The sequence below is a fragment of the Triticum dicoccoides genome, chromosome 3B (assembly GCF_002162155.2).
Source record: "Triticum dicoccoides isolate Atlit2015 ecotype Zavitan chromosome 3B, WEW_v2.0, whole genome shotgun sequence".
Taxonomy (NCBI): domain Eukaryota; kingdom Viridiplantae; phylum Streptophyta; class Magnoliopsida; order Poales; family Poaceae; genus Triticum; species Triticum dicoccoides.
The window spans coordinates 655,074,496-655,089,952 of NC_041385.1; positions in this window are offsets into that span (position 1 = coordinate 655,074,496).

Consider the following 15,457-nt stretch of genomic DNA (forward strand, 5'->3'; position numbering starts at 1 on the left):
GAGAGACATATTTATAGTATGCCTCAATAAGTGGCCTTTAGAGCCCAAAACAACACTGCAGCGTCAGACATCCGATGAACAACGGACGGCCGAAGGCTTGACAGACACCGGACGTCTGACAGGGACCGGACGACCGGAGGATCTAGACGTCCGATGTTTAGGCTCAATGGAGAAAGTACCGGACGACCGAAGAATATCAGACGACTGAGGGCTCTGCAGACAATGGACATCCGACAGGGACCGGACAACCGATGTTTTGGCTCGGATGAAAGATTGTCGGACGTCTGGTGCACACCGTACGACTGATGTTTTGGCTCTTTATAGAAGCAGCCGGACGTCCAGTGAGTACCGATCGTCCGACAGAGATGAAGATCAGACACTGACTTTAAAGTAGATGTTTGAGGAAAACTTTCACAATAACCTCTTAATAGTGCGGGATCCTATACTCAAGAATAAAAAAAATATAGTCTTGTTTCTTCGTTCTTGATGAGGTTAAACATTTCCGAAATCATAATCCACACACATAATTGATTCCGAGGGGGACTAAAACCTGAGATATACTTGACAAACTTTGTTAGTCCCCTATGAGTATATTGTCATCAACATCAAAATAATATTTAGGGCATATTGCACTTTCCAGTGTGTTTGTCATATGTTTCATGATGCTCTCTTTGTGTGTCAATTCATATCTTTCATGTGAGCATCGATCAAATCTTATGCCTAACTAGAGACATAAAATGATAGCGCTTGTTGGGAGGCATCCCAATGAGTAAAAATTGTTTTTGTCTTTTTTCCTTCTATTCTTGAGTGTTTGAACAATTATGCTAATGTTATGATTGTGTTTTTATGTTTTAATTAGTGTTTGTGCCAATTAAAGCCTTTGGGATCATGTTGGGTGTTAGTTGATTTAATCTTTTTGAAAAACAGAAACTTTTGCGCCCAATAGCAGAATTCTTAAAAATCACAGAAGCCTGAGAAAATTTTGAAATGTTTACACAATGTTGATATAAAAATTTCCTACTTCGTCCTAATTTTTCAGAATTTTTGAAGTTACAGAAGGATGGTTCGAAGTCAGATTACTACAGACTATTCTATTTTTTACAGATTCTGTTTTCATTCTATTGTGTGATTATTTTGATGAATTTATCTATTGTATTGGGGGGTATAAGCCATGGTAAAGTTGGAATACAGTAGGTATAATGCAATGATAAAATAAGAAATACTCTCATGCTTCACTTTTTCTCTCCGACGGAGCGATTCTGCTGGGGAAACTCCCCTTCGGGAGGGGGAAATCGAAGCCATTGCCATCACTAACGAGCCTCTCATCGTGGGAGGACCAATCTTTATCAACATCTTCACTAGCACCATCTTATCTCAAACCCAAGTCACCTCTTGTATTCAATCTTTGTCTCAAAACCTCAGATTGGTATATGTGGGTTGCTAGTAGTGTTGATTACGTCTTGTAGTTGATGCTAGTTGGTTTATTTGGTGGGAAATTATATGTTCAGATCCTTAATGATATTCAATACCCCTCTGATCTTGAACATGAATATGATTTGTGAGTAGTTACTTTTGTTCTTCAGGACAAGGGAGAAGTCTAGTTATAAGTAATCATGTGAATTTGGTATTCGTTCGGTATTTTGATGATATGTATGTTGTTGCTTACTTTATTGGTGTCATGTGAACAACGACTACATGACACTTCGTCATCTTTGTGCCTAAGGGAAGGCATTGTGGAGTAGTAATTAGATGATGGGTTGCGCGAGTGACAGAAGCTTAAACCCTAGTTTATGCACCATTTTGTAAGGGGCTGATTTGGATCCATATGTTTCATGCTATGGATTTATCTTTAAAAAAATTGTAGTTGCGGATGCTTGGCAGAGGGGGTAATCATAAGTGGGAGGTTTGTTCAAGTAAGAATAGCACCCAAGCACCGGTCCACCCAAATATCAAATTATCAAAGTAACAAACACGAATCAGATGAAAGTGACTAGATGAATTCCCATGTGTCTTCAGGAACACTTTGCTTGCTATAAGAGAAAGTTCTGGCATGTCCTTTGCTATAAAAAGGATTGGACTACCTTGTTGCACCTTTGTTACAATTGCTACTTGTTTCTCGTTACAAATTACTTTCCCATCAAACTACTTGTTACCGATAATTTCAGTGCTTGCAGAAAATACCTCATTGAAAATCGCTTGTGATTTCCTTCTGCTCCTCGTTGGGTTTGACACTCTTACTTATAGAAAGGACTACGATTGATCCCCTATACTTGTGGGTTATCAATATTATTGCTCATTTCACCTCCACACATAATAATGGATAGTGGACTTTGGTCAGTGTCTATGGACCCTACCAAGGGCAGACAAGAGATGATTTTATCAGTTGGATCTGTAATCTTCAAATCCCTGATAATGAAAATTGGTTGGTTCTATGGGACTTCAATTTCATTAGGTCAGCTGCTAATAGGAATCTTCCTGTGGGAGATGCTAATGACATTTTCGTTTTCAATGAGATCATTGGTCACCTAGGCCTGTTGGAGTTACCTATTAAGAGCAGAGCTTTCACCTGGTCCAATATGCAAGATAATCCTTTGCTTGAGGAACTTGACTGGGTTTTCACATCTGCTAACTGGATTTCTCGCTACCCTTCTAAATAAGTTTTGCCTCTAGCTATAACTGCACCAGACCATGTGCCATGTGTTGTTGCTATTGGTACAAACATACCTAAGTGCATCCATTTTTGTTTTGAAAACTATTGGGTTGAAATGGATGGTTTTTATGGACTGTGTTGTTGCTGCTTGGAATGTTGCATCTAAAAAGACCCATATCTCTGCTATTATTTCTGACAAGTTCAAGACCTTAAGGTATGCTCCCAAGAAATGGTAGATGAATCTTTCTAAGATGAAACGCCTTATTGCCAAGTGCAATAGGGTAATTATAATTTTAGACTGTTTGGAGGAACTAAGGCCACTGTATAGGCATGAGTCTAGTTAAACTTGTCAAGCTGCATGTGGAACATTTCTTACACCGTCAATTCCTATATTGAAAAAAGAGATGTACTATTAAATATATCAAGGTGGGGGAGAAAACACTAAATCCTTTCATGCCATGGCAACTGAGAGATTTAGAAGAAACTCCATTGCCAGTCTTAAAATGGAGGATGGCACAACTGTGTCTCATCATGACCAAATGGTTGGTTCTATTTGGATGGCTTTTAAAAATAGAATGGGAACAAGTGGGGAACCAACATGTTCTTTGACTTGTCATCTATCTTGCATAAAGTTGAGGGCTTAGACTCTCTCACTAGACCTTTTGACAAGGAGGAAATGGATAGTACTGCCAAAAGTATGCCTGTTGAAAAATCTCCTAGCCCAAATTGCTTTAATGGACTATTTTTTAAGAAATGTTGGAGTATCATCTGCAAGGACTTCTATGATCTCGACAATGCTTTTCATGCAGGCAATGCCAAACTTGAGAATATTAATCACTCCTACATTACACTTGTACCCAAGAAGAGATCTCCAAAGTTGATTAATGATTCCAGACATATTTCTCTCACTTGGATGGGAGTCAAGTTCCTTTCCAAAATGGTTGCTAATAGATTACAGCTGGATATTATGAGGTGTGTTCATAAGAATCGATACAATTTTATCAGGTCTAGGGCCATTCAAGGCTATGTTGGATGGACTTTGGAATACATTCATCGGTGTCAACAATCTAGAAGGCTGATACGTCTCCAACGTATCTATAATTTTTGATTGTTCCATGTTGTTATATTATCATTCTTGGATGTTTTACAATCATTTTATAGCTACTTTATATCATTTTTTGGGAATAAGCTGTTGACATAGTGCCAAGTGGCAATTGTTGTTTCCTGCGTGTTTTTTACATCGCAGGAAATCAATACCAAATGAAGTACAAACACAGCGGAGATTTTTATGGATTTTTTGGACCAGAAGACATCCAGTGGGCCAAAGAAGTACCGAAGAGGGGGGCCGAGGTGAGCACAAGACACTAGGGCGCGTCTGGAGGCCCAGGTGCGCCCTGATGGGTTGTGCCCACCTTGGTGGCCTCCCGCACTACCTCTTTGCTCTATAAATACCCCAATATTCTAGAAACCCTAGGGGAGTCGATGAAAATCAATTCTAGCCACCGCAAGTTCCAGAACCACCAGATCTAATCTAGACACCATCACGGAGGGGTTCATCATCCTCATTGGTGCCTCTCCGACGATGCGTGAGTAGTTCATTATAGACCTACGGGTCCGTAGTTAGTAGCTAGATGGCTTCCTCTCTCTCTTGATTCTCAATACAATGGTCACTTGGAAATCTATTTGATGTAACTATTTTTGTGGTGTGTTTTTTGGGATCCGATGAACTTTGAGTTTATGATTAGATCTATGTTATTATCCATGAAAGTTATTTGAGTCTTTTGATCTCTTACATGCATGATTACTTATAGCCTTGTATTTCTTCTTTGAATCTTTGGTTTAGTTAGGCCAACCAGATCAAATTTTCTTAACATGGGAAGAGGTGATTTGAGATGGATTCGATCTTAAGGTTCTTGATCCCAGTGACAGAAGGGGAACCAACATGTATGTATCATTGCTATTAAGGATAACAAGATGGGGTCTATTTCTACATAAATAGATCTTGTCTACGTCATGTCATCGTTCTTATTGCATTACTCCATTTTTCCATGAACTTAATACACTAGATGCATGGTGGATAGCGGTCGATGTGTGGAGTAATAGTAGTAGATGCACGCAGGAGTCAGTCTACTAATCTTGGACGTGATGCCTATACAATGATCATTTCTTGGATATCGTCATGATTATTTGAAGTTCTATCAATTGCCCAATAGTAATTTGTTTACCCACCGTATGCTATGTTTCTCGAGAGAAGCCACTACTGAAATCAACGGCCCCCCGAGTCTCTTCTTTACTATATTTTCCTTCGAGATCTATTTTTATTTGCTTTTATTTTCAGATCTGTTAATTCAAAAGTACAAAAATACCTTGCTTCAATTTTTATTTGTTTGTTTTATCTCGCGTTCCCACGAGATCTATTTATCCAAACTACTACGATTTTACCAATCTTTTCACCCGTGAGGGATTGACAACCCCTCTCTTACGTCGGGTTGCAAGTATTTGTTCTTTGTGTGTAGGTGTTGTTTACATGGTGTTGCGTGGTTCTCCTACTGGTTCGATAACCATGGTCTCATCACTAAGGGAAATACATACTGTTGTTGTGCTACATAATCCCTTCCTCTTTGGGGAAATACTGACGTAGTTCAAGCCAACATCAAAAGGAATTTATGGCGTCGTTGCCTGGGAGGATCAAGTCAAGGTAGTCTCCTAACGACGTGCCAATTTCTGGCGCTGTTGCTGGGGAGACCTCATCAACATCTACCAGGTTCCTAATCACAAATATCATCTCCTTGCAACTTACATTATTTGCCATTTGCCTCTCGTTTTCCTCTCCCCCACTTCACAAAAATTTGCCATTTTATTCGCCCTCTTTTTCATTCGCCGTTTTCTTGCCAGGTCTGTTTTGAGTGCAATCTTGTTGCGTAGTCACGATGACTCAAGAGAACACCAAGTTGTGTGATTTCTCCAACACCAACAACAATGATTTTATTAGCACTCCGATTTCTCCTCCCGCCACTAGTGTGGAGTCTTGTGATATTAATGCCGCTTTGTTGAATCTTGTTATGAAAGATCAATTTTCCGGTACTCCTAATGAGGATGTCGCGTCCCATCTTAACACATTCGTGGAATTATGCGATATGCAAAAGAAAACAGATATGGACAATGATATTGTGAAGTTGAAATTATTCCCAGTTTCTTTGCAAGATCATGCAAAAATTTGGATGTCTTCTTTGCCTCGCAATAGTATCGATTCTTGGGATAAGTGCAAAGATTCCTTTATTACTAAGTGTTTTCCGCCCATGAAAATTATTTCCCTTAGAACCCAGATCAAGAATTTCAAGCAACTTGAACATGAGCAGGTTGCACAATCTTGGACGATGAAATTAATGCAAAGGAATTGTCGAACTCATGGGTTAAACCTTTGGATGATCATACAAAAAAATTATGCGAGATTGAATTTTGTTTCTAGAAATCTTTTAGATTCCGCCGCGGGTGGTACTTTTATGAAAATTACTTTGGGTGAAGGTACTAAATTGCTAGATAATGTTATGGCAAATTATTCACAATGGCATACCGAAAGAACTCCTACTAGTAAAAAGGTTAATTCGGTTAAAGAAATTTCTTCTTTGAGTGAAAAAGATGATGCTCTTCTGAAATTGTTTGCTAATAAAACTGCTCCTATTGATTTTAACGATGTGCTTGTGTCTACCTTAATTGAGCAAATGATGCCATAGATGTGAATTTTATCTCGCGAAACAATTTCAATAACAATGCTTATAGAGGTAATTTTAATCCTAGGCCTTTTCCTAGTAATTCCTCTAGTAATTATGGTAATTACTATGGTAATACTTCTTATAATAATACTAGTAACACCTCTGATCTTGATAATTATATTAAAGAATTTATCAATACTCAAAAAGTTTTTAAAGCTACAATAGAAGAAAAGCTGAATAAGATTGATGATATGTCTAGAAGTATTGATAGAATTTCTCATGATGTAGAAAATCTCAATATGAAAATTGTTGTGCCTAAGGTAGAAGAATCAATTAAAGCTCTTTATGTTTCTATGGATGAAAGTAAGAAAAGAACCGCTTAGAGCTAGAAGAGAATTTTTAGAAAAATCGTTTTCTAGTGATTGCTTTCATGAAAGTGATAAAGATCTTAAAATGATTGGTGTTTCTTGTATTGATTCTTTGTTTAGAAAAATTAAAATTGATCATAAAGGTACTGGAGTACAGTCAACTTTAGCTAGAAGGCGTCCCAATAATTCGGAGGGTAAAAATCTTGTTGAGAAAATTGATAAAAGTGGGTTTGAAGAGGTCAAAACTTTAACTAGTGATATTCTCACTCTTTTGGATTACAAAGACTTTAATTATGATAGTTGCTCTTTGATTGATTGTATTTCTTTGTTGCAATCCATGATAAATTCACCCCATGCTTATGAGCAAAATAAAGCTTTTACTAAACATATTGTTGATGCTATGATGAAAGCTTTAGAAGAAAAGTTGGAATTAGAAGTTTCAATTCCTAGAAAATTATATGATGAATAGGAACCTACTATCAAAGTCAAGATTAAAAATTATGAGTGTTTAGCTTGTGACTTGGGTGCTAGTGTTTCTAGAATTCTGAAATCTTTATGTGATGTGCTTGGTCATACCGATATTGAAGAATGTTCTCTAAATTTGCACTTGGCGGATTCTACTATTAAAAAACCTATGGGAAGAATTAATGATGTTCTTATTCTTGCAAATAGGAATTATGTTCCCATAGATTTTATTGTTCTTGATATTGATTGCAATCCGTCTTGTCCAATTATACTTGGTAGACCGTTTTTACGTACTATTGGTGCCGTGATTGATATGAAAAAAGGTATTATTAAATTTCAATTCCCACTAATAAAGGGTACGGAACACTTCCCTAGAACTATAATTAAGCCACCATATGAATCAATCACGAGGGCATCATATGGATCTAGAAACAAAGATGACAACACTTAGATCTTTCGCATTATGCCTAGCTGGGGGCGTAAAATGATAGCGCTCGTTGGGAGGCAACCCAACTTGTATCTTTTTGATTTTTAGTTTACTTGTTGTTTTCAATAGAATACTCAATTATGCCTCTGTTTAGATGTGTTTTTGTGGTTTAAATTAGTGTTTATTCCAAGCAAAGCCTTTGGGATAATTTGGGAGATAGTTGATTTGATCTTGTTGAAAAAACAGAAACTTTTGCGCTTAGAAAAATAATTTTCATAAATCACAGAATCATGCTTTTGCTCTTAATATTTTACACGAGATTGATATACAAATTGCCCACGTTTTCCTAATTTTTTAGAACTTTTGGGGTTATGAAAGTATACAAAGTTCCCTGATTACTACAAACTGTTCTGTTTTTTACAGATTTGGTTTTCATTGTGTTATGTGCTTGTTTTGATGATTCTATGGTTTCCTTTGAAGAGTTTTTTCCATGAAAAAGTTAAAATACAGTACAAATAATACAATAACAAAATATGAATGGGTTTGCAACAGTACTTATACTAACGGATCTCACATAGGTTTTGTTGAGTTTTGTGTGATTGAAGTTTTCGAGTTTTGGGTGAGATTGCGATGGATGAAGGAATAAGGATTAGCAAAAGGCTAATCTTGGGGATGCCCGAGGCACCGCAAGATTATATTCAAAAAGTATGAAGCAACTAAGCTTGGGGATGCCCCCGAGTGGCACCCCCTTTTTCTTCTAACAACCATCGGTATTTTACTTGAAACTATATTTTTATTCGCCACATATTATGAGTTTTGCTTGGAGCGTCTTGTATCATACGAGTCTTTGCTTGTTTTGCTTTATGTTTTAAGGCATCTATCCTTGCTGGACACACCTAGTTGAGGGAGTCAGAATTATGCTATGACTTGTTAGACTTGCTCACTATGCTTCACTTAAATCTTTTTGAGCTATGGAATTGCTCTAGTGCTTCACTTATATCTTTTTGAGCATGATGTGATTTACTATTTTTGAAGAAATGCTCTCATGCTTCACTTAGATTTATTTTAGAGTTAGTAATTTTTTTAATAATTTCTCTCTTCCTTCACTTAAATTATTTTGAGAGAAGAAATTATATGCTCATATTCTTCACTTAGATTTGTTTGAAGCTATCAAAAGCGACATATGAATTTAGTCCCAAAGCGATAGATATTCAAGAGGGATATAATAAAAACTTTCATGAAGATCATTGGACAAAATAAACATGATTCTTTGTAATAGTTTTGAGATATGATGATAGTGATATGTGAGTCATGTTGATGAATAATTACGCTTTAGTAAGAATATTGATGTTAAGGTTTGTGATTACCTATGCAAGCACGAAAGTCAATAGTTATGCAATGAAATTACATCCTACTTGTGGTGCATTATTCGGTGTTAGTTATGCTTAATGCTCGCTTATGAGATTTTTTGTTTCTTGGTTGTATGCTTCCCAATCTTTTGCTAACCTTTATTTGCATTAAGTATGATCACTACTTGTGCATCCAAAATCCTTTAAACCAATTTTTGCCACATGAGTCCACTATACCTACCTATATGCGGTATTCTTTTGCCATTCTAAGCAAATTTGTACATGCCATCTCTAAATTTCAAAATAAATTTCTCTTTTGTGTGCTCGTACCGCTCATGAAACGGTAGGGGTGGATTATATATTTCCATGCTAGATATGTTATTCTCAAGATGAGTGTTTTTTCACTTGTCATTGTACGAGAGTATGACAAAGGTATTAGGGATGCCCGGTCCTGAAATGAAAAATGAGTTTACTTTACGTTGTCAAATAATAAATTCCTTGGAAAGTGTTGGTATGGAAGGCACCCGTGGATACGGTTAGCCATGGAAAGTGAAAGTATGGTGGAAAAAGGAATAAATTTTATTTTCTGTTTGGGAACTTCCTATGATATATCTACCATGTAAAGTATTGGGAACTACTCGATCATTTTCGTTGACAAGAAAAGCATGCCACCCAAAATGTTTTATCTCTATCTTTTGCTTTGAGCTCTAGCACCTCTAAAAATCCCTACTTCCCTTTGCGAAGGGACTTTCTATTTACTTTATGTAATTTTTGTTTTACTTGAGTTTCCATCTTCTCTTATAAAGCACCAACTAAGGGGCACTATGATCGTACTTGAGTATTGGGTGTAGCTAATATTCGAGTGTGTTTCATGAATGGATCAATGATTGACCATAATGGGCTAGGGATAACTTTCTTTAGTGTTGATATTTTGAAAGACATGGTTGCTTGTTGATATGCTTGAGTATTAAAGCCTTCATGTCAAAACTAGACTATTGCTTTGAACCATATAAAAGTCCAAATGTCCATGCTAAAAAGAACAGAATATGTGATGAACATGTTAGGCAGCATTCCACATCAAAAATTCTGTCTTTATCATTTACCTACTAGAGGACGAGCAGGAATTAAGCTTGAGGATGCTGATACGTCTCCGACGTACGCGCGTATCTATAATTTTTGATTGTTCCATGTTGTTATATTATCATTGTTGGATGTTTTACAATCATTTTATAGCAACTTTATATCATTTTTTGGAATAACCTATTGACATAGTGCCAAGTGCTAGTTGTTGTTTTCTGCTTGTTTTTTACATCGCAGGAAATCAATACCAAACGGAGTCCAAATGCAGCGAAACTTTTTGTGGATTTTTTTGGACTAGAAGACATCCAGTGGCCAAAGAAGTACCAAAGAGGGCCGCCGAGGTGAGCACAAGACACAAGGGCGGGCCTGGAGGCCCAGGCGCGACCTGATGGGTTGTGGCCACCTCGGTGGCCTCCCGCACCGCCTCTTTCCTCTATAAATACCCCAATATTCTAGAAACCCTAGGGGAGTCGACGAAAATCAATTCCAGCCGCTGCAAGTTCCAGAACCACCAGATCTAATCTAGAGACCATCACAGAGGGGTTCATCATCCTCATTGGTGCCTCTTCGATGATGCGTGAGTAGTTCATTGTAGACCTATGGGTCCGTAGTTAGTAGCTAGAAGGCTTGCTCTCTCTCTTGATTCTCAATACAATGGTCTCTTGGAGCTCTATTTGATGTAACTCTTTTTGTAGTGTGTTTGTTGGGATCCGATGAACTTTGAGTTTATGATCAGATCTATGTTTTTATCCATGAAAGTTATTTGAGTCTTTTGATCTCTTACATGCATGATTACTTATAGCCTCATATTTATTCTTCGAATCTTTGGTTTAGTTAGGCCAACTAGATCGATTTTTCTTGCCATGGGAAGAGGTGCTTTGAGATGGGTTCGATCTTACGGTTCTTGATCCCAGTGACAGAAGGAGAACCGACATGTATGTATCATTGCTATTAAGGATAACAAGATGGGGTCTATTTCTACATAAATAGATCTTGTCTACATCATGTCATCGTTCTTATTGCATTACTCCATTTTCCATGAACTTAATACATTAGATGCATGGTGGATAGCGGTCGATGTGTGGAGTAATAGTAGTAGATGCACGCAGGAGTCAGTCTAGTAATCTTGGACGTGATGCCTATACAATGATCATTGCCTGGATATCATCATGATTATTTGAAGTTCTATCAATTGCCCAATAGTAATTTGTTTACCCACCGTATGCTATTTTTCTCGAGAGAAGCTACTAGAGAAATTTACGGCCCCCGGATCTCTTCTTTATTATATTTTCCTTCAAGATCTATTTTTATTTACTTTTGTTTTCAGATCTATTAATCCAAAAATACAATGATATCTTGCTGCAATTTTTATTTATTTATTCTGTCTCGCGTTCCCGCGAGATCTATTTATCCAAACTACTACAATTTTACCTATATTTTTACCCGTGAGGGATTGACAACCCCACTCTTACGTCGGGTTGCAAGTATTTGTTCTTTGTGTGTAGGTGTTGTTTACGTGGTGTTGCGTGGTTCTCCTACTGGTTCGATAACCTTGATCTCATCACTAAGGGAAATACGTACCGTTGTTGTGATGCATCATCCATTCCTCTTTGGGGAAATACCCACGTAGTTCAAGCCAACATCAAAGGCCCATTGTAATGTTGAATCTTGATTTTGAGAAGGCATTTGATTCCATTAAGCATCAGGCTATCTTCCAGATTTTGAGGCATAAGGGATTTAATGAAAAATGGATTCTCTAGGTTAAACAATTCCTCTTCTCTCGTACCTCCTCTGTTCTTAATGCTGTCCCAAGTAAACAATTTGTTTGCAAGAAGGGAGTTGGGCAAGGAGACCCTCTATCTCCCCTACTGTTTGCAATTGATGCTGATGTTTTATAGTGTGTGGTAAATGACATGCATTCCAAAGGTATTCTACAGCTTCAATCCAATGTACAGTATGTTGATGACACCCTCATCATTTTGCATGCTGATGAGAAGCAGATGTTGTCCTCGAAGAGTATGTTGTTACTCTTTTCTCAATCAACTCGCTTGCATGTTAACTACCATAAATCCTCAATGCTGCCTATCAATGTGTGAAGGAAATATGCCCTAGAGGAAATAATAATGTTGTTATTTTATATTTCCTTATTTCATGATAAATGTTTATTATTCATGCTAGAATTTTATTAACCGGAAACTTGATACATGTGTGGATACATAGACAAAATACCGTGTTCCTAGTAAGCCTCTACTAGACTAGCTTGTTGATCAAAGATGGTTAAGTTTCCTAACCACAGACATGTGTTGTCATTTGATAAACGGGATCACATCATTAGGAGAATGATGTGATGGACAAGACCCATTCGTTAGCTTAGCATTATGATCGTTTAGTTTTATTGCTATTGCTTTCTTCATGTCAAATACATATTCCTCCGACTATGAGATTATGCAACTCCCGGATACCAGAGGAATGCCTTTTGGGCTATCAAACGTCACAACGTAACTGGGTGATTATAAAGATGCTCTACAGGTATCTCCAAAGGTGTTTGTTGGGTTGACATAGATCGAGATTAGGATTTGCCACTCCGAGTATCGAAGTGGTATCTCTGGGCCCTCTCAGTAATGCACATCATCAGAAGCCTTGCAATCAAAGTGACTAATGAGTTAGTTGCAGGATGATGCATTACGGAATGAGTAAACAGACTTGCCGGTAATGAGATTTAACTAGGAATGAAGATACCGACGATCGAATCTCGGGCAAGTAACATACAAATGACAAAGGGAATATCATATGTCGTCATAACGGTTCGACCGATAAAGATCTTCATAGAATATGTGGGAGCCAATTTGAGCATCCAGGTTCCGCTATTGGTTATTGACCAGAGAGGTGTCTCGGTCATGTCTACATAGTTCTCGAACCTATAGGGTCCGCACGCTTAACATTCAATGAAGATATTGTATTATATGAGTTATGTGATTTGGTGACCGAATGTTGTTTGGAGTCCTAAATGAGATCACGGACATGACGAGGAGTATCGAAATGGTCGAGAGTTAACGGGTGATATATAGGATGATAGTATTCAGACACTAGAAGTGTTCCGAAAGGTATCAGGTACATATTGGAGTACCGGAGGGGTTACCGAAATCCCTGTGGAGAAGATATGGGACATAAGAGGGGAGCACACCGTCCCACAAAGGGTGGCGCCCCCCTTAGGCAGGAGGCCTAATTGGAGAAGGAACAAGGGGGGTTCGGCCCCCTTCCTTTCTCTCTTCTCCCTTCCCTTTCTTCTCCGGCAAGGAAGGGGAAGGCCGAATTGGAGAGGACCCCAAGTAGGATTCGGCCTACTTAGGGCGCCCCCGTGGCTGCATCTCCTCCCCTCCAACCTATATATAAATTGTTAGCCGTGTGCGGTGCCCCCTCCATAGTTTACACCCCCGGTCAAATTGTCGCGTTCACTTCACCATCACCATCACCACACCGTCGTGCTTACAGAACTCATCTAGTTCCTCGACACCTTGCTGGATCAAGAGGGCGAGGAACGTCATCGAGTTGAACGTGTGTAGAACTCGGAGGTGTCGTACGTTTGGTACTTGATCGGTCGGAGCTAGAAGAAGTTCGACTACATCAACCGCGTTGTCAAACACTTCCACTTTTATTCTATGAGGGTACATAGACACACTCTCCCCTTCTCGTTGCTATGCATCTCCTTGATAGATCTTGCGTGAGCATAGGAATTTTTTTGAAATTGCATGCTACATTCCCCAACAGTGGCATCAGAGTCAGGTCTATGCATAGATGATGTGCACGACTAGAACACAAAGAGTTGTGGGCGGTGATTGTCATACTGCTTACCACCAATGTCTTATTTTGATTCGGCGGTATTTTTGGATGAAGCGGCCCGGACCTACCTTACATGACCACGTTCGTGAGACCGGTTCCACCGACGGACATGCAACTAATTTTGCATAAAGGTGGCTGGCGGGTGTCTATTTATCCTACTTTAGTTGAATCAAATTAGACTGCGGCTGATCCTTGTTGAAGGTTAAAACAGCAAACTTGATAAGTCATCGTTGTGGTTTTTGTGTCGTAGGTAAGAACGGTTCTTGCTAGAAGCCCGTAGCAGCCACGTAAAACTTGCAACAACAAAGTAGAGGGCGTCTAACTTGTTTTTGCAGGGCATTTTTATTGGGGAACGTAGTAATAACTCAAAAAAATTCCTATGTCTCACCAAGATCAATCTAGGAGATGCTAGCAACGAGAAAGAGGGAGTGCATTTTCATACCCTTGAAGATCGCTAAGCTGAAGCATTACAAGAACGCGGTTGATGGAGTCATACTCGCGGAGATTCAAATTGCGGAAGATCCGATCCAAGCACCGAACGGACGACGCCTCCATGTTCAACACACATACAACCCGGGTACTGATGTCTACTACACAACCTTCTTCTTGTAGACGTTGTTGGGCCTCCAAGTGCAGAGGTTTGTAGGACAGTAGCAAATTTCCCTCAAGTGGATGACCTAAGGTTTATCAATCCGTGGGAGGTGTAGGATGAAGATGGTCTCTCTGAAGCAACCTTGCAACCAAATAACAAAGAGTCTCTTGTGTCCCCAACACACCCAATACAATGGTATATTGTATAGGTGCACTAGTTTGGCAAAGAGATGGTGATACAAGTGCAATATGGATGGTAGGTAAAGGTATTTGTAATCTGAAATTATAAAAACAGCAAGGTAACTAATGATAAAAGTGAGTGTAAACGGTATTGCAATGGTAGGAAACAAGGCCTAAGGTTCATACTTTCTCTAGTGCAAGTTCTCTCAACAATAATAACATAATTGGATCATATAACTATCCATCAACATGCAACAAAGAGTCACTCCAAAGCAACTAATAGTGGAGAACAAACAAAGAGATTATGGTAGGGTACGAAACCACCTCAAAGTTATCCTTTCTGCTCTATCTATTCAAGAGTCCGTAGTAAAATAACATGAAGCTATTCTTTCCATTCGATCTATCATAGAGTTCATACTAGAACAACACCTTAAGACACAAATCAACCAAAACCCTAATGTCAACTAGATACTCCATTGTCACCTCAAGTATCCGTGGGCATGATTATACGATATGCATCACACAATCTCAGATTCATCTATTCAACCAACACAAAGTACTTCAAAGAGTGCCCCAAAGTTTCTACCGGAGAGTCAAGATGAAAATGTGTGCCAACCCCTATGCATAAGTTCATGGGCTGAACCCGCAAGTTGATCACCAAAACATACATCAAGTGGATCACGTGATATCCCATTGTCACCACAAATAAGCACAGCAAGACATTGTAACATCCCAAATTTTCAATTTGGCATGTTATACATAGGTCATCCATGCATATCATATTTTATTGCTTT